The sequence below is a fragment of the Crotalus tigris genome, unplaced genomic scaffold (assembly GCF_016545835.1).
Source record: "Crotalus tigris isolate CLP2741 ecotype Arizona unplaced genomic scaffold, ASM1654583v1 scf7180000017613.987060, whole genome shotgun sequence".
Classification (NCBI taxonomy): Eukaryota; Metazoa; Chordata; class Lepidosauria; order Squamata; family Viperidae; genus Crotalus; species Crotalus tigris.
In genome coordinates this window covers 547,660-568,436 of record NW_024096512.1, presented here as the reverse complement: position 1 = coordinate 568,436, position 20,777 = coordinate 547,660, and the positions used below count along the sequence as shown (strand labels likewise).

General features: G+C 44.4%; 1 long non-coding RNA gene across 2 annotated transcripts in view; it reads left to right on the top strand.

Moving 5' to 3' along the window:
• Positions 1-9,528: 9,528 nt before the first annotated feature.
• Positions 9,529-20,777, top strand: part of LOC120300277 — a 145,662-nt gene continuing 134,413 nt past the window's right edge. For both annotated transcript variants that reach the window (XR_005554621.1, XR_005554623.1), the window contains exon 1: positions 9,529-12,751. This is a non-coding gene — a long non-coding RNA (uncharacterized LOC120300277). The remainder of the gene's footprint in view (positions 12,752-20,777) is intronic.

Below are 20,777 nucleotides of genomic sequence, written 5' to 3'. Positions count from 1 at the left end.
GAATTGTTTGGAAAACTGCCACAGAATTCAAACACTTAATTTTTAGAGGTGTTCCTGGTGGATGACACCCATTAAAGATGCCATTGATCTGAAGTCCAGCAAATTAGATCTTGAAATTTAGGCACTGGGAATTTCTTCACTAAACATATATTTCTGTTGAACTATTGAAACATTTCATCTTACTTACTTTCTCTGTGCTTCACATCTCCCTACTCTTTATCTTTATTTTGACGTGGTTAAACTAGACGCCCCTTGACCCAAGAAGGAGGGGCGGGGGGGTTCCCTGAGTAGAGGAGAGAAATGCAGGACGCCACAAGGCTTGGAGGAAATTAGCGAATTTAGGCTGGAGAACTCTTTCATAAAAGAATCGTTTCATTACAAGTGGCTGGGCATTGTTTTTCTGTACGTACTCACAAGCATTCCCACAGGTGTGGATGGAGATAAAAGTAAGGAATGAACCTAATGCATGAGGAATCGAAAAATAACAAAAATGATACAGTAAGCTATATCACCACATGGTTTTCCCAAAAGTTATTTCGATCTCCTCCAAGTTAAGAACCTCCCGCTTGCCGAAACGGATTATGATAATATCAAACCATCCCTGATAAAATATCGGGGCTGTCAGGGGGAACTGTCTTCACCCAAACAGCCCCACATGGTTACGTGGCAAGATGCTGCACCAAGAACAGAGCCCTGCTTTTTTCAGGACAGGATCCAGCTCATTTCGAGACGAAGCTCTTATGAGCCCCCATTAGACAGTAAACACTCTTCCCAGGAGATTTAGACTCAGCAGAAAGGAACACCCGGCCGGTGTTCGAAGGAAACTCTGTGGACTTCGATGGGAAATACTAAAAAGCCCGGGCCTGATCAATTTCGTCTTGTATTTTTCTAATTTTAAAACAACTGGGCATAAATATCATTTTGCGGGCCCCAAGCCTTTTGCATCATTAAAACTATATCCTTGCATATTTTTTTTAATTAAAACAGAATGGCCATCCGAAATTTAACATTCAAGGAATCCACTCGATTTCCAAGGCGTTTTACTGCGATCTTTCGCGGATTGACCCCTCTATGGAAGTTCCAGACAAACTCATCCCCACTTAGGATGGGAAAAGGAACTCCCAGCCAGGGACTCTCTCTCAGCACAAACGGAAAGGCGCGCCCCTCCAGGTTCAAGTCAAGGTGCTGATGGCAGGAGCCGTACTTGGCCCGCAGTACTTGGACCAGAAAAGTGACTGACCACCCCCGCCTCTCTGCCCCTGGCCAAGGAACAGGGCGACTCGTCCGGTCGGCCAGGGGAGCCTCGGACGGCAGCTCCCTCTGAGGCCGCTGGATTCTGCAGGTCGCAAGCGTTCCGGGCCGGTTTGCCCTACGGCAGAGCTTTGTGGCGCACTCTCGATTCTCGCCTAGATCCCTTAAAAGTGACAAGGTCACTTTAATTGTGACGAAGGTTGAGACTCTTTTAGAGCTGTGTAGTTCCCTCCGCTTTCCGAGTTTGCAAGTTTCCTTGCTGCTGGGAAAGGAATCAAAAGCTTCCCCGCTCTTGGAGGCCAGTCCGGTCTGCACGCCCAGATTCTGCCACTAGAGGTCACTGTCCCACCACCGTCTCCCTGTGCCGAGTTCCACCTCCTTCCTTTTTTAAAAAAAACTCAAATTAGCACCGTATTAATTAACGCCGTAGTCTATCAATCGACGTTTCTGAGCCCTGGGCAAACGCAAGGTTTAGGTAGAACAAAGACAAACACTAATTCCCGTCTAATTTTAAATGCCATCAAAAACAAAAACTCCTTCATCATTCACAATGCGGGAGCCGAGCGTCTGAGTGACTAAGGTACAGTTTCCTAAGACTTTAACTTTGGGGCTGGTGAACTGGCGTCGAGCGCTCTTCTCCGGTGCAGGGACCGGGCAGAAGACCTGGGGGGGGGGAGGAAATGCTCTCTCTCTCTCTCTCTCTTTCTCTCTCTGTCTGCAAAAAATGCCACAAATTGCCGAGCGCCTGATGCGCATTGAAATTGGCCGAAGACTAATCTCCATACTCTAATTACGGGAAAGGCTTCCATAAAACATCCAGACGGCAGGATTTGTTTCCCGTTGCTGACAGCTTGCCTCTCCTTGACCCTGCGGGGCTATTCAAAGGCTGCTTCTCCCTACAGGACTTGGCGAAACAGCCAGCGAGCTTCGAATTAAAGGGAAGGCCTAAACTTTATGGCCTCTCCGTAGAGTTCTCGGCCAACTCCCAATTCCCCTCTGCCTGTTTGCCAGGAAGGTAAACCAGAGGGGCTCACTCCCAGAAAAGACCGCTTCTCTTGCGCCTTCTAGGCTCGGCCGCCTTCCCGCCCCAGCTTCGACCTGCTCTGAGGCCGGGCCGTGTGCGCGCTATACAGGCCAGGAGGCTGGTAGGCAGAAAAGGTGTGTTTGTGTGTGTGTATGTGTGTGTGCGCGCCGGGGGAGGGAAGAGCTGTGCGTTTATATAGGTTAGTTCGGTCGGTCCGGCGATCCGAAATCCCGGGAGGGGTCGAGCGGGCCAACGGTTCCGGTTTTGCTCCGGCTCTTTCGAAACCCTATCTATGGTCCTCGGTCAAGAGCCGCCGACCGGATCTTTCCTTTGGGGCGGCTTTCGCCACCCCGAAGAACGGCCAAGCCGATATTCGGCGGCTTTCCCTGCTTGCTGTGAGGGAGCATTGGCAGGCAGAGCCTCGACGGAGCGCCTCCTCGGCTAGGCCTGGAGCTGAGAGGGGGGCGGGGGGAGATAGGGAGACTCGACGCCGCGGGCTATTGAACGGAAGGCCCTGAACGCGCCGGGCCCTGCGCTGCGGAAGCGGTCGGCAGTCCCCAGGGCGGGCCGGCGAAGGCCCGGGGTTAATTGCCGCTCGCCCTCAGTTCATCGGCATTTCCCTCTGAGAGCAAAGGCATCCGGCAGCCAGCCGCCGGTGCGGTCTGTCTCCGGCCGAGAGTGTCTTGGTTGGGTCAAGCCCTCCGGGGTCGGATGTCAGCCTGCTCGGAGTTCCCTTGCGCCCTGACCCGGCCTCCCCTTGCAAGGCGACCGCCCACCCGCAGGACTCAGCTGCGCGACGGAGGCCCTCCGCTCCGCCCGCGATCAGCCTTGGAGGCGGCTTTTCCGATACTAGGTCGGCTGGAAGGCGTCGGGCTGGAGTGCGAGGCCTGCTTCGGGCTGTTGCCGTGCCTATCCCCCGCCCCCATTCCTTTTCTTTTTAGAAAGCCTTGGGGGCATCTGATGTTGTTGGAGGAAGGATAAGGAAAGGCACGACCCAAATGAAGGCCTGATGGAAGGATTTGGCTCCCTGATTCACACCAATAGGGCTCCGGAGGCCTTTCCCTACGGCCACCTCGCCTGCCTCTCACCCAAGGCACGATGCGCCTGTTATGGCGCGCCCGTCTGATGAAAAGAAGGGAATTGGCTCTTCCCCCCCCCTCCCCATCTTTTGGCGAATCCTGCTAAGCAGAAAGAGGGGCAGGCGGGCCACACCCACCCTGCTTGCTGCCGCGCCTTTGCCCTTCGGCTGGATCCCGCAAGGGCTCTGAGCTTACAGCCCTCTTTACAGCCTCCCTCCCATTAAGGCCGCTGGGCCCTTTGCGGATTCCGAGTCCCCAAACTACCGAAAGTAATAAGAATACCAATAAAGGAGAATGTTTGTAGCTTAGAGCTGAAATGAGGGACCCTGAGCCCTCTTTTGCCAAACGCCTGAAGAGCCTATTTGGGGCGGCAGCGGGGCGGGAGGAGTGTATGCGAGCTCTGCCAATATGGACTGAGTTGGAATCCGGAGTAGTTTCCTTTAGCTCTTGTTGGGGAGAACAAATGGGGCGCAGATTTGCTGCTTTTGATAGTTCGTTTCACCATTTTCACTCCCTTGAAAGCGAGTGGGCGACATCCTGGAGGGCTTTTAAAGCAATTTTTTAGAAATTTCGGTGCCAGGGGATCCGATCCACCTCAAGAAGAACTGGAGTGTTTAATCTGTAACACAGAAGCCTCAAAGGATGCCGTCCTCGAAAACGGATCAAGCTAACCGTAAAGATGTCACCTTTGGTCCTAAACGTATTTACATACCAATGTAACGCTGGTTTCAACGGCGCTGAAATGAACTTGATTCAAAGATTGCTCTTTGGATAGGTCTCTGTTTCTCAACGGGATATCCCCTTGTAGGTGGTGAGGATCGCGGGTATACTAGATCTCAAACCGGTTTATGTACCACGCGACAGCATTACTCCCTCCAAAATAATTGAGAGACATGTACATATCTAACACGAAACTGATTCCGGAAACGATGAAATACAAACTGGTACATCGCTGTCCCTTTATGTGAGACTTAATGACCCTTTGAGACTCGACAATATTTGACTAGGGACTTTAAAAGCAATGCTAATTCGGCTAATGGAGTCGGGGCGGGAGGGGGACGAGGAGGAGAATCGGTGCCCACACTGGAAACTTTGTCCAGAAGGAGGACGAAGGAAAGGCTTCGTCATCTTTGGGGAAGGGTAACCACCCCCTCAATCCTATGCCTTTTCCTTCGGATTTAGGTTCTATCGAACTAATGAGATGTACCTTGATTCCCAACCTTAAGCGAACGTAATGTCGCAGTTTCCGAAGTGAGAAAAACAACAGAACAGCCGCACCGTAGCAGATGCTCTCTTCCTTCCGTAAGACACAGTTTATTCATGACCCCATACAGGAGACGGTGGGAAAGGGTGTATCCTCAAGAAAACTGTTAAGGAACGTGGCGGAAATGTGCTTTTCGCTAGAAATAAATAAGGAAATGAGATTACTACACCCAATGGAAACATTTAAAAAGTGGAGTCTGCAGTACGAAAAGCCCTTTCACCAACCTTGTCATTCTCATTGATTCTCCAGACCTAAGTATTTCGTCTTCTGGTTTCAGTAGTCCCTTATTAGCATTTCTCCCGCTGGAACCGGGAGATAGGGCCGAGACATCTGGCCCGACCCTCTGAAATTCGGAAACGCGGGGTGACGGTAAACAATGGGCACAATTATTGCGTAAGTTCCTCTGAAATGAAGCGGGTGCGCGCCAGACGGCCCCCTCCCAGTTGCTTTTGCGGTTCTTGCGCACCTCCTGTTAATTTCGGGGAGACTCGAGGTAATCTCGAAATCGGATTGTGTCTTTTAGTCCGCTATTTTTTTTAATTTGATATTTTAAAATATTGTGCTTTTTTTTAATTTGATCAACTGAATTTATTAAAGAATTATATCTGGGACAGATGTAGAAAGGGAAGTTGGCTCATTTTCAGCTTAATGCTTTCTCTTTTGCACCTGGACCTAAGATATCAAAAGTGGCCTGTTGAGCAAAATCATTGTTTCTCAGCTAATACAGACATATTGTCAAATAACCTCACCCAACCGAGGTTATCTGAAGCATATGTATTTCAGATGATGCCCTATGATATATATTTTAACAATAATTACACTATTTAAATAGTGCATTGCTTTCAAAGGAAAGCAAACAGACCCTATTTACATTTTTTACTTTTTCAACATATTTCATCTTGCAATTATTTTATCTTTATTTTGACAATGTAGAGAGAAGGTATACCACAAATATCATGCACCATGTTGTAGCCCATAGTAATTTAAACAAACCTAAACGCAAATTTGGCACGTGGAAAAGGTATACATACCCGATGTAAAGTTTGCTTTTTTGACATATGCTGACATGTCGATATTTTATCTTTATTTAAACAGTATGTAAAAGTAAAGGTGATGTAACTGAACAAAATAATTATGAAAAGTGGCTTTGATATCATTTGCTCAACAAAAAATAACATGCCATTTCATTTTATGGAAAGGAGGAAATGCACTTTTTGTTCCAATACCTGGTATTGCCTGCTTTGACAGAAACAACTTCATATAGGTGTTTCTTATAACTGTCTATAGTCTCCAACATTGAGAGGATTTTTTTCCCCACTTCTCCATACAGAATTTTTCCAGCTATGTGCGATGTTTGAGGCATTTCTTTCATGCATGGCCTGTTCAATAGGATCTGGGATTTGACTTGGCCATTCCAGAATCCTCTCTTTTTCTATTATTCAGCAATTCTGTGGTAGATTTACTGGAATGTTTGGCTCATTGTCATGTTGGAAGGTCAGTTGAGCTTCATTCAGTGGCTTCATATTATCCTCAAGTATCCTCTGATGCAATAAAGAATTTACAGTGGATTCTAGAATGGTGAGCTGCCTAGGCCCTGATGCATTCCCACCACCAGGGTTTATAATTGGTATTAGGCTGTTTTGGTGAACTGCTGTCTTCAGAACATGATCCAATTATTTGCACTTGATCTGGTGTACCTGATTGTAATTTTAGTTATTTGAGGTGGTGTTAAATACAAGGGTGTAGTTACTTTTTCCACATGTAAAATTTACATGTTTATATGATTTAAATTGAGCTACAGTATGTAATTGGTGCATGATATTTGTTATATCCCTTTATCATTATTGTTGAAATAAAGATCAACTATCTGTATGTTGAAAAATTAAAAAATCTCGATGGACTACTTACTTTTTAACAAAACTGTGGTTATGTAAGCAGTTTTAAAAGGAATAAATTCCACTGGCTCAGTGGCATATTTTCAGTGAGACATTCCACTTTAACAGTTTTGCCAGTTCCACTCTAAATCTAAAGCATGATTTGATCAGCCTGTTTTAGAAATATTCTTGTCTGAATATTTCTGAGGCTTTATTAGAAACTAGCTTGGTCTCCCAACAATGCAATTCTATGTAGGCCAGCTTAGAAGCAAGGCCCATAAGGTTTAGTAGTTTCAGGATGGCCTTTTAAGACTACCACCTACATGTCCTATGAAAGAGGTCATTTCCTTTGATTTGAGATGGATTCCCAAGGATTTCATAGATCTTCTCTATGAACATTTCTTGGCAAGAATTACCAAATACTGCCTTCTTACAGATTTTTTTTTTCAATTTTCTAGTCCTTAAATTTCCTGATGATCTCCTTTCAATTATTAACCACATCTGATTCAGCATAAGCTTTTGAGCTAAGGGTCAAGTTTAAGGAGAGGCACCTTTACTTCATAAGTACTCATCTGAGATTAGATTCTGTTGAAATCAGTCTGAGCAGATCTGTAAATAGGTTTGCTCTGCCAAACAGGGATAAAGGGGAATCAAAGAATTTAAGCTGGAGGTAACAAGCTATGTGGGATACTGTAAAATTATGGCAGTTCAAAAGGAACTAGTTTCGTAAATACCAGGAGTATTTCACTTAATAGTTTTAAGCAGTTTGTATCAACTTGGCTGCTACCTGAATGGGTGAGACTTTCCCCGTGTTGATAGTTGCTATTCTATTTTGACAACTAATAAGCTAACTCTAAATTTGGAAAATAACTCGGAGGACATTTTGAAAAAGAGCAGGAACAAAGGCAACTATAGCTGAGAGAAATATTATGCAATTGAGGATTAGGTTAATTTAGTTATTTGGCAGTTTATGGACAATAGAAAGAAAAATTATTTTGCTGATTCTTAGATTTTGAATAAATGTGCTGAACTTTTAATGTTTTATGTTATGGCATGACATGTTATAAAACATTAACCACAAATTGTTTTTCAGAAGTTTCTGATAGGCTCAGGATAACATTTGAGTTTACTATGAATTAATTTAAGAAAATTTGGCCTTAATAACATATTTTTATATAACACATTAAATTGTAAAGAACATTTTCAACTCTCTCTTTGTGTATAGTTTTATGCAAAGTATATAAATAATTATGCATGAAACCAGAAATACTATACATTTTATATACAGGCTTACCAAATTTATGCCAAAAATGGTAGGTATAGCATCTGCTAGTTGTACATAGTTCCTATGAAAATGAGTAGGATTTACATTAAAGATTCATACCTTCACTAACCTTCACCCCTTCACTAACCTTCACTCATTCCTTCCAATTTTTTTGAAGCCAAATATTGTTGGAATTACTGGTCTCAACATTTCTGGGTAATATTGCACTGGGTTGGTGAAGGCTAATATGAGGAATTTGGAATAGTGTACCAGAGGATTTGGAGGCAAGAAGTAAATTGAAGAAAATGCTGGTATGTAAACATTCTGGGAAGAAATATTACCTTCAGCTGACCTATGTCTTGTCACACCTTGAGACTTAACACTACACACTTTTTCTACACAAGGGTAGAAGTACTTGAATATCCCTGTCAGATAAAATCAAGGGCCTGTTTTATGTATAAACCTGTTTCTTTAGTCCTAATCTGGTGCTTTTGGAATAGACAGCTTCCCATAACATGGCATTCTCTAGGTATGGTGGGCTAGTACTCCAGTCATCTCCAATCTTCAATTCCTTGGTTGGGGTGGAAAGAGTAGAAGTCCAATATATTTTTAAGAACACCAAATTAAGAAAAGCTATGATACCAGAAAGAGCAACCATCTGCTATAGGAAAATCTGATAACAGCAGTATCAGCAATAAGAAAGATATTACTGTAGTCTCATGAAAAGTAATTATGTCCTACCCCAAATGCATCAAATCTAACATTAATGGAAGATCAGCCACTTTCTTATACTAAGATTGCCGGAGTGCAATTATACTTTATTAATCCTGTTGTAACCTTTTATTGGATATCAAGTCCTGTGGATTGCAAATTCTTGACTTCCTAAGCAAGGCTAATTCCTATCTAAAGTAGAACAAATAACTTGAATAAACCCTAACCTTAACCCTTTAGATCTCCTTAAAACTGAATAAATTTCTATGTAAATTGCTGGGGACTACAAACTTTTTCTTCCCAAATCTTGGATTGCTTCTTGCTTTCTCCTGCATACATTCCAATTTGCTGCACCAGTTAGTAAATGTCACTGAAAGCAGTGGAGTGTCTGTAGGTCTATTGTACTAATTGGGTTGACACAAAGGGTTAAATTTAAGGAGGCTATTGTACACATTATGTCCTTGAATAATAACTGCAAATTTGTGTTTGCAGGCCCCACTCCTAAGAAGCATTTTCCTTGCTAAAATTATAGCCCACTTAAGGTTCTTTCTATTATTTAGCATCTAAATGGTGTTTATGAGATGGATTTAAGCTTTCGAAGTCCTAAAACAAAGCTGGTATCAGGTCTCAATGTGTAATTTTCTGGTAGCCTTAGGCAAATCAATATGGACAATAGTTACTCTCTCTTGAATTCTTACTTGAGAATGAGCCCCAACTGGATCTTATTCCAAGGAAAGCATACATAGACTTTATTTCAGGCTCAGTGGAACTGTGGCGAATGACCTCGGCTGACTTCTTTGGAAGGTTTTCTAAGTCATTGCACATACAGCATAATCTTCTTTATGTTTATTCCATTGTATTAAATGAGATCTGTTCCCAGTTACCTGGAACAGACTTTTTGGTCCCAAATCACAGGTCAGTATTCAGCATAAGAAAATAGGTCTCCAGAACATTATTCTCCATAATACATTGTAACACCTTGATCTAAAACAGCAACATATGGTAATTTAACTCTTTCCTGTAGAAATCAAGATCAAATGAAAATGTTAGCACTTGCCATTTATACTTTCATTTGAACTTGGTTTTTACTCTCCTGGATTCACCACAACCTTTTTTATTTTCTATATTGAAATAAGGCCTTTTGACCTAAAGAGGACTTACTATCAAGTAAAGATGTACACAAGCCAAATGTTTCCATTTGTCCGGGTGTGTGGGGCCAGGTGCTTCAACCATTTACAGAAAACCAAACCATTTCTTTTTTTTTTCTTTTGAAATCAAGTATAACTACTTTGGGTTGATGGTACTTTGGGTTGATGGTGGATATGAACCATGTTAGAAACTGAATAATATCTGGATCTCATATTATCACAGATGGAACAAACAACACTCCAGATCTGTGGGAATTACTTTCAGCTGCATTTCGACAGAGATGCCAGTTATATATACAGTGTAAATAAATTAGGGCATTGCTGCAAGACTGCATCTCATTCCTTGCTCTTGGAAGCTCCTCCAATGGCATATTCCAAGTCAGGCTAGCTTCTGTACGTGAAGGAGAACCACCGTGGGGGCGGGCCCAAAAGGGCTATTTCTTCATGGCGTCATCCAACCATCACTCCACTGTTGCCGCATCCCTGAAATGCCACTACAATGGCACCTAAATCAGCGAAGGTTTCGTCTTCCTTCTTTAAGGGATGGGTCACAAAGATTCGCTAATTCGGCGCCAGATGACTGGGATAGCAAAGCTGAAGCACCTCTAAAGTAAAAGCAAAATTCCCCCCTCCCCGAGCTCTATCTCATCTTTTATCCTTAGGCACCATGCGTAAATACGCTTAGTATCTGAGCGTGAAATACATGCAGGCGTTCACACTTCTGCTTATACCCCTTTCTACACCTAACGTCGCGGCTTACAAAATTCCATGCTAGCCATCATCTCGTTCTTGCAAAAAATAGCGTACTCAGTTCTGGGGGAAATTTACATTGGGCAGAAGAGGCACCTTGGCTAAACTGTGGGCAAAGTGTGAAGATGTTACAGCAATCTCTGCGGAAAGGGCGTTATAGTACCTTCGAGGGTTGGGTTGCCTAGTGCAAGCCTTGCCCTATGTGCGCGTGTGCGCGCGCGCAGATTATTTTTATGCCTATTAATCTTCTGTAGAAACCTAACCGCTCATTTGCAGTTCATGCAGGAAATCACAAAGACAATTAACATGTCTGCACAGGCCAGGCTTTTGTGCTTATTTTCTAAAGGGCTGCCTATGCGCGTGCTTGTTGGTGTTGATGGAGAAGCAAGAAAGCTCCTCTTAAGAGCTTCGTTTTATAAATACTATAAACGCCTTAGGATTTAGTGCGAATCTGAAAAATCAATAGGATCTCTCTCTCTCTCCCCCCCCCCTCCACCCAGGCCCCACGTGGACCTCGGTCGCGTTTGTTACTTTTTCCCCAGCTGCGTTTCCGATCAAGATAATGAGATGGTGTTGCCATCCTATGCACCCTTTGGTCCGGCTTACAAAACAATGAGACGTAGATCTAGGATCGCGGTACAATATTTGCTTCCGGTCCAGAGGACTTTTTGCCTCCTGAAAAGCAAGTGGCCGGGCCTGCCTTCGCTTCAGGATCCTAAGCGCGCTCTTGCTCGCCGCGCAGGCCTCAATCGAGACGCAATTGAATGCGAGGGGCTCTTTCAGATCGGCGGAACGTTGTGCCCCACACCTTCGGGCTGGGTCGCGCAGTCCGCGTGGGCTGAGGACAGGAGAAAGGCGGTACGCACAGCTCGCCCTCGAAGCTCAGAAGGCCCATTTCCCTGGCGCGAAACCGTTCTCCTCCCCACGGCATCTACCCCGCCTTCCGCCGTTTTCTCAGGAGGCTTCTTTCTGGAGAGACCCGAAAGAGGATTGGGCGTGTTCTGCGAGTTCCTCAAACTGCAGAGAGATTTCGGGGGCTCCGGGAAGGGGGAGGCCCAGGAGACGTCTAGAAATGGCTTGTTCCCTGAAGCTTCCAGAAAAGGCGCCTCGGGAACCTGGCGGGATCTCGCAAATTTGCTTGCCGGTGAAGCGAAGCCCGGTTGCAGCGTTAAGAGCATCCCGGATTGAATGTGGAGCTCTTCTGTTGTGTAGGCAGGTTCTGAGTACACAAGCTGAGGTCTACGGTCCGGTTGTCTGGATGCCACGATCCCGAAGCAGCCCCGGGTGGGAAAGGTCACCTGTGGGTAGCGGGGTCCCTCTTTAGTCACCTCGGGGTGGGGAACTGTCTCTACAAGCCGCCCTCTCAACTGGCTCTGTACACGCGCAGAGATATGTACAGTCCGGGGAGTGACATAAACCGAGGTGGCCCTTGAGGCTGCTCCAAATGCCCTCCTCCCCACTCGTGGTAGAGAGGAACGTGGGTAGCGTGTGGCTTGGTTTGCGTTTCGGACCGTGGACAGGTCAGCTTGGCCGCCGTCTCCGGAAGAAGAAGGGGAAAAAAATGAACCGACTCCGGGGAGGTCGGGCCTGCCAGAGCGCGCCTTTTCTGGTTACCCACTGAGGACGGGGCTTCAGAAGGCCGGGTTGCGGCGCCATCGACGCGAGAAAGGGAAGGCGACTTCTGGGCGGGAAATAGTGGCTGCTGCGGTGAAGCGACTCGCCTTTACCTCGATGGCCCCGGGCCTTCAGGGAAAGAACCCAAATAAGTTCTGCCTGTTCAGCAGGGGGCTTTCAAGCAGGAGCCGAAGGTCACGTCCACGCTAACGCACGTGGGCGAGGGCTCCGTGGGATTTGGACCGCGCTGGATTTCAGCTCTGGGGGTTGAGCGCCTCGGGGCGGGAGTGGGGGGGTGGCATCCAGACAACCGGACCGTAGACCTCAGCTTGTGTACTCGGAGACTTTCTGAAACCCCCTTACTCACTCGCGCGCGCGCTCGGGAGGGCCTTCAAACTAGGCGCAGAGCTCCTTCCCCTTCCCTCCTCCTCCCGCAAGCACTATTTTACGCCGGTGGGGAGGGGGCCACCGAGGGGGCGTCATACTCCAGCCACCCGCTGAGGGGCGGCCCCCAAGCCACCTCCCCTCGCAGCTCCGGCTCCGTCGCGCGTTGCGCGCGCGCGCACGCACACACACACGCACGCACGCGGGCACACGGGGCTCTTGGCTTGTGCTGAATGAACAGCGCTCGGTTTTCGAAAGTCAGTCCCCCAAGTAAGCGCAAGGGGCGGGGTGTCAGGGGGAGAAGCACTAGGAGACGCCCGCCAAGCCGGCCCGCCAGCTCGGGAAAACGCCTCGGCCGACGCCGGCTCCGCCGAGTGCCGCAGCCTAGGTGAGTACGCGCGGCGCTCTGCTGCGCCCTCTCGCTCTGGTTCCGGCGGGCGCCTTTTGAGGCTTCCCGGTATTGGAAAGGGGGAAGGCTGGGGGATGCTGAGTCGTTCGGGCGAGAACACCAGCCGGGCACTGGGAAAAGGGGAAATCGACGACAGGGGAGGCGGAGAATCCTTCTCTTGCCCCCTTCCTTCCCGAACTTCCTAGCCTGGCTCCGTCCATCCGTCCATCCTCCTGTCTCTCGTGAGCCAGGATGTTGATTCCCCAGCCAACGAAGCCACAATTCTAGGGAAAAAAAGTTTAGAGCCTTGAAACGTGGCCCTCCCTCCCTTTCGAAAGCTGGGAATGTGGGCTTCCCCCCCCCCAATCTATTTGCTATTAAATGCAAACTCTTTCATGGAATGGCTAGTAACAGTAGAGGTTCTAAAGCGCGATCAGCCGATGGCAACTTCATCCTAGGCTTGGAAAAGGGGAGGGAGAATGTCGGTTCCCTTTCTAAAGGCAAACACGTGAGCTACTTTTGGCACATCCCAGGACCTCGCGAACTGGCCCATTCACACAGCCCGGCCTGGGGAAGAAGCCAGGAACTTCTGTTTAGGAAGCAGCCTTCGGATTTGCTGCTTCTCTGGCCTAATTCACAAGACCATCCCCTTATTTTGACCCCGGGAAGGACGCCATTCATCCTCTCGCAAACGTGAAGAGCTCGCTTGCTTTGGCGAGTGATTTTGCCCGGCAAAAATAAAAAGTTGGCGACCCGGAGCCCGAACTCGCTGGGACCGCTGAGATTAGTGGACGGATAACCGTGTGTCGTCGAGTGAAGGCTGGCGATCGGTCCTCTTTTCGGATTCTGGCTTTAAGCCCATTTGGTCCTTGAGAAAAGGGCCGCGTGTTCCTGCTGATGCCAAAGCCCAGTTATTGCAGTTTTCTCCATCGGCGACTCCGTGCGTTGGAGGACAGAAGGAGAACCCAGGATTTCCGTCTCGAGTATTCAATGGAGCGCCACGATCCACGGGTCAGTTGGGCCACGGCTGCTCGATTCGTCTTCCCGTTTGTTTAGTTTAAATGTCTATTCATTTGGCAAGTGTGCTTACAAGTAAACTTTTCAGAAAACGCGCATAAGGGAGCAGGCAAGAAAACAAAGCTGAACGGCTCTTTTCAACATCAGTTTTAATCCTGGGTGGTTTTCAGTGAATTTTAACTCCCAAGTGAACCTGCTGTAAATGAGGCAATTCCGGATTATTTGATTCGTGAATCGGTTGCACCGGTAGAATACAGTCAGGAAATCGATGGGGGAAGCAGACCGTCGAAAGAGGGAGGGAGACGCCTTTTGAAAATGGCTGCAAGAGCCGGCCACTCCCATAGAGAGTTATGTAATAGGGCTGCATGTACATACAGCAAATCTGAGCAGGAAGAGCTGATATACTGCCACTTCTTAAGTAATTATCTTCTGGGTTTCTTTCACGGATTAGCCATCTGAAAGCTTGGAGAAAAAGCTATGACCTACAAAGGGTGTGGATTTCGAAAGTGACAGTTGTTAGGCTAAGAGGGCTCTTGTCACTTTGTGATTTCCTTGTTCCATTAAGTAAATGCAAATTGGGAAGAATGGAATTTTTATTAAAACACCTTCTCAACATTTAAATATTTAATTTAAAAAAGCTTCCAGTTAGTAAAGATTACACAAACCTATAGCAAGGAAATAGATTGTTACTTTTGGATGTTTTGTCAATTCTGAATTCATAGGAATACAACACATCTTTTTGAAATAGTGTTTTACAATAGCTCCTAGCACTAATCAATATTTCTTCGGAAGGATTATGGATTATTTATTTACTAACTAGAAATGAAATTAAGGCATATATAAATTAGTCACACCCAAAACGCAGCTAAAGCAAAACATTTGGATTGTAACTACTTTAGCCTGCTATAGCAGGCCAAGCTTACCCATTTAATGCAAGAATTATTAGTGAATACACAAAGAATATTTATGTATAATGGTCAGTGAGGAAACAAGTGTGTTTGCATCCATTTAAAAGACACTCCCAGTGAAATCAATCACCTTTCTTCCACTAGTCATCTGTAGTCTTTTCAATTACAAGGGAACAATGCTCTGGCTATTCCTTTCTTTCTGACAGGAATGTAATTAGATCACTGATTTAAATAAAGCATCAGGAACTATATACATCTACTTGCAAGTAAGTACTATTTAAATCAGTGAGTCATTCTTCCACCCAAAAATGTTTAGGATCAGAATAACCAATAGGACAGCATCAAATCAGATTTCTCCATCTTTCTAGGTAAGGGCAAATGATTTCTACACAATGACCCTTGAAAAACAACATTAGAACAATCCCGGTGAATTGAAGGGGTCTTTGCTGAATATCAATTACCAGCCTCAATAGTAGAACTCCATGTGATGCTAAGCATGTTTGCATCCATCATCAGCCTCCTTGATACATTTTCCATAAATAGGCAAACAAAAAGCATCTGCCTTAAAAGACTGCATGGCAGAAGATTACATGCGCAGGTATGAAAAGTCATTAAATGACACCCCAATGGTCACAGTAATTTTTTCTTTGTTGTATATTTTACTTATACAACTCTAAAGATATATACAAGTATGTACGTGGAGAAATCAAACCCATAGTATGTTTACTCACAGTAAATCCCATTGATATCAATGAGTTTTAATTCCTGTTATGTATGTCTTAAAATTGCAACCTACATGTTTAACAAGAAGATTTAAATTTTCCCCTTTAAAAAACCCTGAATTAGACATAAAAAAGGATTTGTGTTACCAATGTATTCTTCTACTTAAAGCCACCTTCTGTCTCCTCTCACCTTCATCCCAAACATTTAATTAGTGATTAGAATAAATATATAAGAGAGACTTTTCAATCCTAGATATTCCAGCAAACGCCATGTATTATGGACCTTTTGTCTACTCAATTATCTAGATGGTCTTTTTGTCACTAACATCACAGAGGACCTTTCAAATAAGAGTGGACTACGTATTCCAGAGATGGAGAAAGAAAGAACCACTAAAGAATTTTCAACTTGCCCAGCAAAGAACAGTTTCTCTGTTGAGACAGTTTCCATATTAATGCTATCTTCCCCAAGCTCATGAAATATTATTCAAAACCCCTAGGGAAAATGCCTTTTTAAAGAAAAAAACTTTCCCTTTATTCTCCGTGATTTCAGGGCGGAAAGCCTTGGTAAGCCTCCCTAAGGCTTCTGCCTCTACCAGGACAGATCAGGAATTTAAGAACAGGAGTAGGGTTCTTAAGACTGAAGAATCCGTTCTTAGCCTTGGGCTTTGACTCTTCCTTTGAGCTTCAGTAGGAGAAGGTTCCCCACGAGGATTTTGAAGGGCTTTCTCATTTCTTTCAGGATTATTAGAGAAGGAAGATAACCAACTTTTAACATTCAGTGGTCTGACTTTGCTTTGCTTGCCTGAATATTACTTTATTTGTTTATTTGTTTTTACAAAAGTTCTAGTATTTCAAGTTTACAACTGAAGCCCAGTCAGTTTGTGTGTTATTTAATGTACAGTATTGCATGCTAGGGTTATATTTCCTGGTATTAATCACTGAGATCAGCTGAAATTTTGTGGGTAAGTTGTTAAATACTAAACTGATTTTGCTCCTTTTCCACACCCTGACTGAATATAATATATTTAAGAGTCTAGGACAACGTTAACTATTTAATCACTTGTTTTCCTTGATTAATCAAATGCATTTATCTTTCCCATTAATGCTTAGACGATTTATATGGACAGCCAGTAGGTGTCGCTATCCCCCTGCTGGCCAGAATAGGGTAATCAAGAGCCATTCATGGGGGCAGCAGGAATGCTGTATGGTCCCTTACCTCTAAGGTAGCAAATTGCCTTTAGTGAGCTCACCTCTGGCACTAGACCATCTTGCCATTGCTTAAGTGATTATCTGGAAGCCATACTCTCCTATAAGTGAGCCCAGCAATGGACATGTGGAGAAACAGAAAGCTAGTGTATTGGAGTGGGAGGAGAACCATTACCAGAGCCCGGGTCTCTCTCTAAATACAGCTGTTCTTGTCTTATTTTAGCATGCAAGGTGGTTGGTAAGGAAAAAACAGAAACCCAGGAAACAATAGAAGGCTGTACACACATACACAGACAAAAAGAGACACCCAGAGAGATTCCTCTGATGACGCCTCTTGTGTTAGTTTGGGGCTAAAATCAAAATTGCATTGCTCGCTTTACACATGTTTATTCTTAAGCGTTTTGATTAATCCCAATATTGTCGATTCACTAACATGTAATTCTAACAAACACCTTTGCTCACATCTATGCTTTCCCCTCCCAAATTTCCCTGGAACATGGATAAATCCTCAAGGATTGAAAATCTAGATTCACTTCTATAGCCTTGAAAATTGTCTCCCATTTCCTTTTACATTTTGCCTTGAGATGTCATGTGGCAATTATTATTAAACAGGAGGCCGGGATGATTTTTTTTTTTTGAAGATGATTCCTAGAAAGTGCTTCGCATCTCATGAAGTGTTTCAATTATGCCTTTTGCAAAAGAAATTCTTATTTATGAATAGAACTAGGAAATGGGAGACTAATATCAAAGTAGGGTCAAGTTGATTGGCACAATATGCTTGTATTAAGAATATAATTTATTTTAGTGGAAGTTATTCTTAGGAAAAAGCATCAGTATTGACCAAGAATGCTGTTGCTCCCCCATTCCCACCCTAGTCTTGCTTCCAGAAGGATATATTTCCCTCCCTTTTTGCTGTAATCCTACAAATTTGTATCCTACAAATCTTATAAGGAATGCATTTTAATACAAAATGTGTGCTCCCATGCCCTGTATGATGCTGAATAGGTTTTAAGAATATTATCGTTTTAAAGGGTGGGAAATCTCTTGAAAGGCAAAAATCTTTCTTTTCTTTTGGATGCCCTGTGAATAATCTGTTATGAAAGCTCAATAGGTTAGTTTCTATTTCTTTAGACCAATGTCAAATTCCTAGTAAGTGGTTCCTGGACATAAAAAAATGAAGAGAGAAAGATACTACCAATGGGTGAACATTGGGTGACTTTACACATGCATATTGCCTGGTTGTGTATTTTAACTCTGAGGTACAGAATTAGATGTGAGCAATTTGCCATGCGATATAATGGGTGACTTGATATTTATTGTTCGTGGCCGTCCAATTTAAGTGGCATATGGCTTAGACGAGGCAGCTGTCCCTTGATCTCCCTCTGGCACAAGCACTTGAGGTGCTGAGCGAGGGGTGGGGTGGGGTGGGGGTGAAGAGGAGGGGCTGCTGGATGCAGGAGGGCCAAGGAAGTGGCCTTCACAGCGAGAGCAGTGTGCGAAGGAGTTGGGATTTGTGCAGATTGTTGAGTTCGTTCGATCACTGCACGAAGGTGATGCGATTCACGGGGCAAGGCCTCTATGTGGTAATTTCAGCTGGACGGAAGGCGACGTAGGTATGTGTTGTATGAGTGAAAGCGTGTTGGTGTGGGGGAAAGGGGCTCTCAAGGAGAGGGCTAAGCTCAGACAGAGTGCAAGAATTAGATGGTGGGTGACCCTGCACATCTTTTTTGCAGCTCCAGCATCCACCGAGCTGCCCCAAGCTGCCGCCTGCAGGGTAAGCAGGAGCAGTGCAAAGGGCTAAGAGGCAGGGATGGGACAGAGAGAAAGCTACGGTTAGCCATAAGCAAAGCATCTCTAGGGCGCTTCTCCTCGCACAACAACACACATCTAGAGCTCCAGTGTGAGGAGGGTGTGATGGAGCAGACGCCCAAACAAATGTCTTTGATATCGGCTTCTTGAATAGACACATCATTATCCCACTTAAGTGTGCCTTCTGTGCACCTACCCTCTCTAGGTCTGTGGACAGCTATTGCTATAAGCAGTTAAGGTAGTTCACATGGTTTAATTAGTCACTAGAGAAGGTTGGGATTGTCTCAATCAATGAGATGTCTTCAATGTTCCATGGAGAGGGCCAGCTGGGTGAGTCTTAAGTGCTGGACTCCTGGATTCATGCAATGTACACATACACACACACACACACACACACACACACACTTTATTACAATGTATTGTTTTATACATAGTGTGATAAGAACTAATGTAATGGAAGACAAAGATGTGGTTCTCCCACCCCTTTCTTTATGGTTTACGTGTAGCCATCTGACCACTTTTTATTGGGTGACATATCATATGAGCACTTTAGGGCATGTAAAACTGGAGATGGTGGTAAGGCTGAATGTAGCATAAGCTCAAATTGGATGGATTGGGATATAGGCATAACACAAAGCGAAAATCACTCTCTGGCTTTTCTCAAAATCTAAATGGGCTCGGCTTTGAGGAGAGTTAACTTTGACCTTATGCATATATGCAGGTAAGTAATTTGTGCTGTGCCTAATGACCTATGCATATGCTTGCACTTATTTGTCTTAACTAGGTATGTGATGTAAGTGTATGTTCATTTTTTTTCTCCTGAATGTCAACCCTGCATTATTTTAGAAAGATGACTTGGGAAACAAAGTAATGGTTTAATTGGAACAAACGTTTGGTGACTTTAAATTACTATTATTATTTTTTTAAAAAAATCCATCCAAAATAATGTTTCTCAAACATAATATTTCAGTATAGATGGAACACACACACACACACACACATACACATACACACACACAATACATCCCTTGCTTATTAAACACCTATTTTATAAACAAGATCTCGGATGCATTGTCGAACAAGAAGTAGTACTTGGCATAAAGCCAGATAAGTTTAAATGAAATGCATTAATAATATACCACAGTTAGAAGACAACATACAACATGGTTGAAAATGTCTTCCTTACAGATATCTCCCTTCCCTCATTGTGGGCACATCTCTAAAGAAAATATTTTCAAATGAAAGGCTTCTGAAGCCAAAGGAGAATGTACGTATAGACAGCCAGAGTGTTTTAAACAATTCCTATTATGCAAGCTTCCAGATGCTCCACCCTCTTTTTTATTTTTATGTCTATGATGGGATTTATTATATATATATATATATATATATATATATATATATATATATATATATATATATATATATATATATATATATATATAAACTATAACACCCTGCCAATTCATGCCAGTCTTCTCATTTTAAGAGGAAGCAAAGGATTCTGAAGCTTTACATTGTGTTAGGGAACCATGTCCAAACATATTTGCAGAAAATGAAGAAGCAGGAGGCAAAAGCAAGCTGCATCTATAGAGCACCACAGGAGAAAGGCCAACATGAAACAAATGAAAATAAAATGTTTTGCTTTAAAAAAAATAAGATGAAGGAAGAAAGGAAATCTAAAAATCTTAACTTCCAGTAAATGTTTTAAAAATGCAAATATACCTTTACATATGCATCAGTATTAAAAATAATGCATGCAGGAGCCAACCGGAGCAGCAGCAGCAGCAGCAGCAGCAGCAGCCAAAGCCAAAGGAGGAAAGCAGAATGGCGCAGCGTTGATTATGCATAGAGAGAGGCGTCTGGCTGAAGCCTCCTGCTTGTCACCTGTTCTTCTCCGCGCAGCGCTGCAGGCCGGCCGCTTTCCTTCAGCGGTAGAAGCCGATCGGCTGAAATCTTCCCGGCGCTTAGCAGATCTTGGTCATTTGGGCTTTTGGTGGCTTTGATTTTTGGGAGGTTGTTGTTGTTGCCGTTTTAGGACGAAAGGCTCGGTATGGTGAGCTCTGCTTTTTTTTCTCTCTCTCCCCTCCCGCCCGTTTTTTTTTTTTTTTAAAGATTGTTCCTTTAATTAAAATCTTCCATGAAAGGAAGCGATCGCTCCGGGAATCTATAGTCTCTTCTTCATGCAGTAGGATTTGCATATTTTTAATGCCCTAATTTCCTTGATGTATGTAAATGTAGCCGGACGTACTGTTAGACTCAAGCTGACGTCAATGGACGTGACCTCGCTGCTAAACCTTGAACGTGAAGCTGGGATGAGAGCGGAGAAGCGAGCGGGAGAGAGAAAGAGGGAGAGAGAGAGGGAGG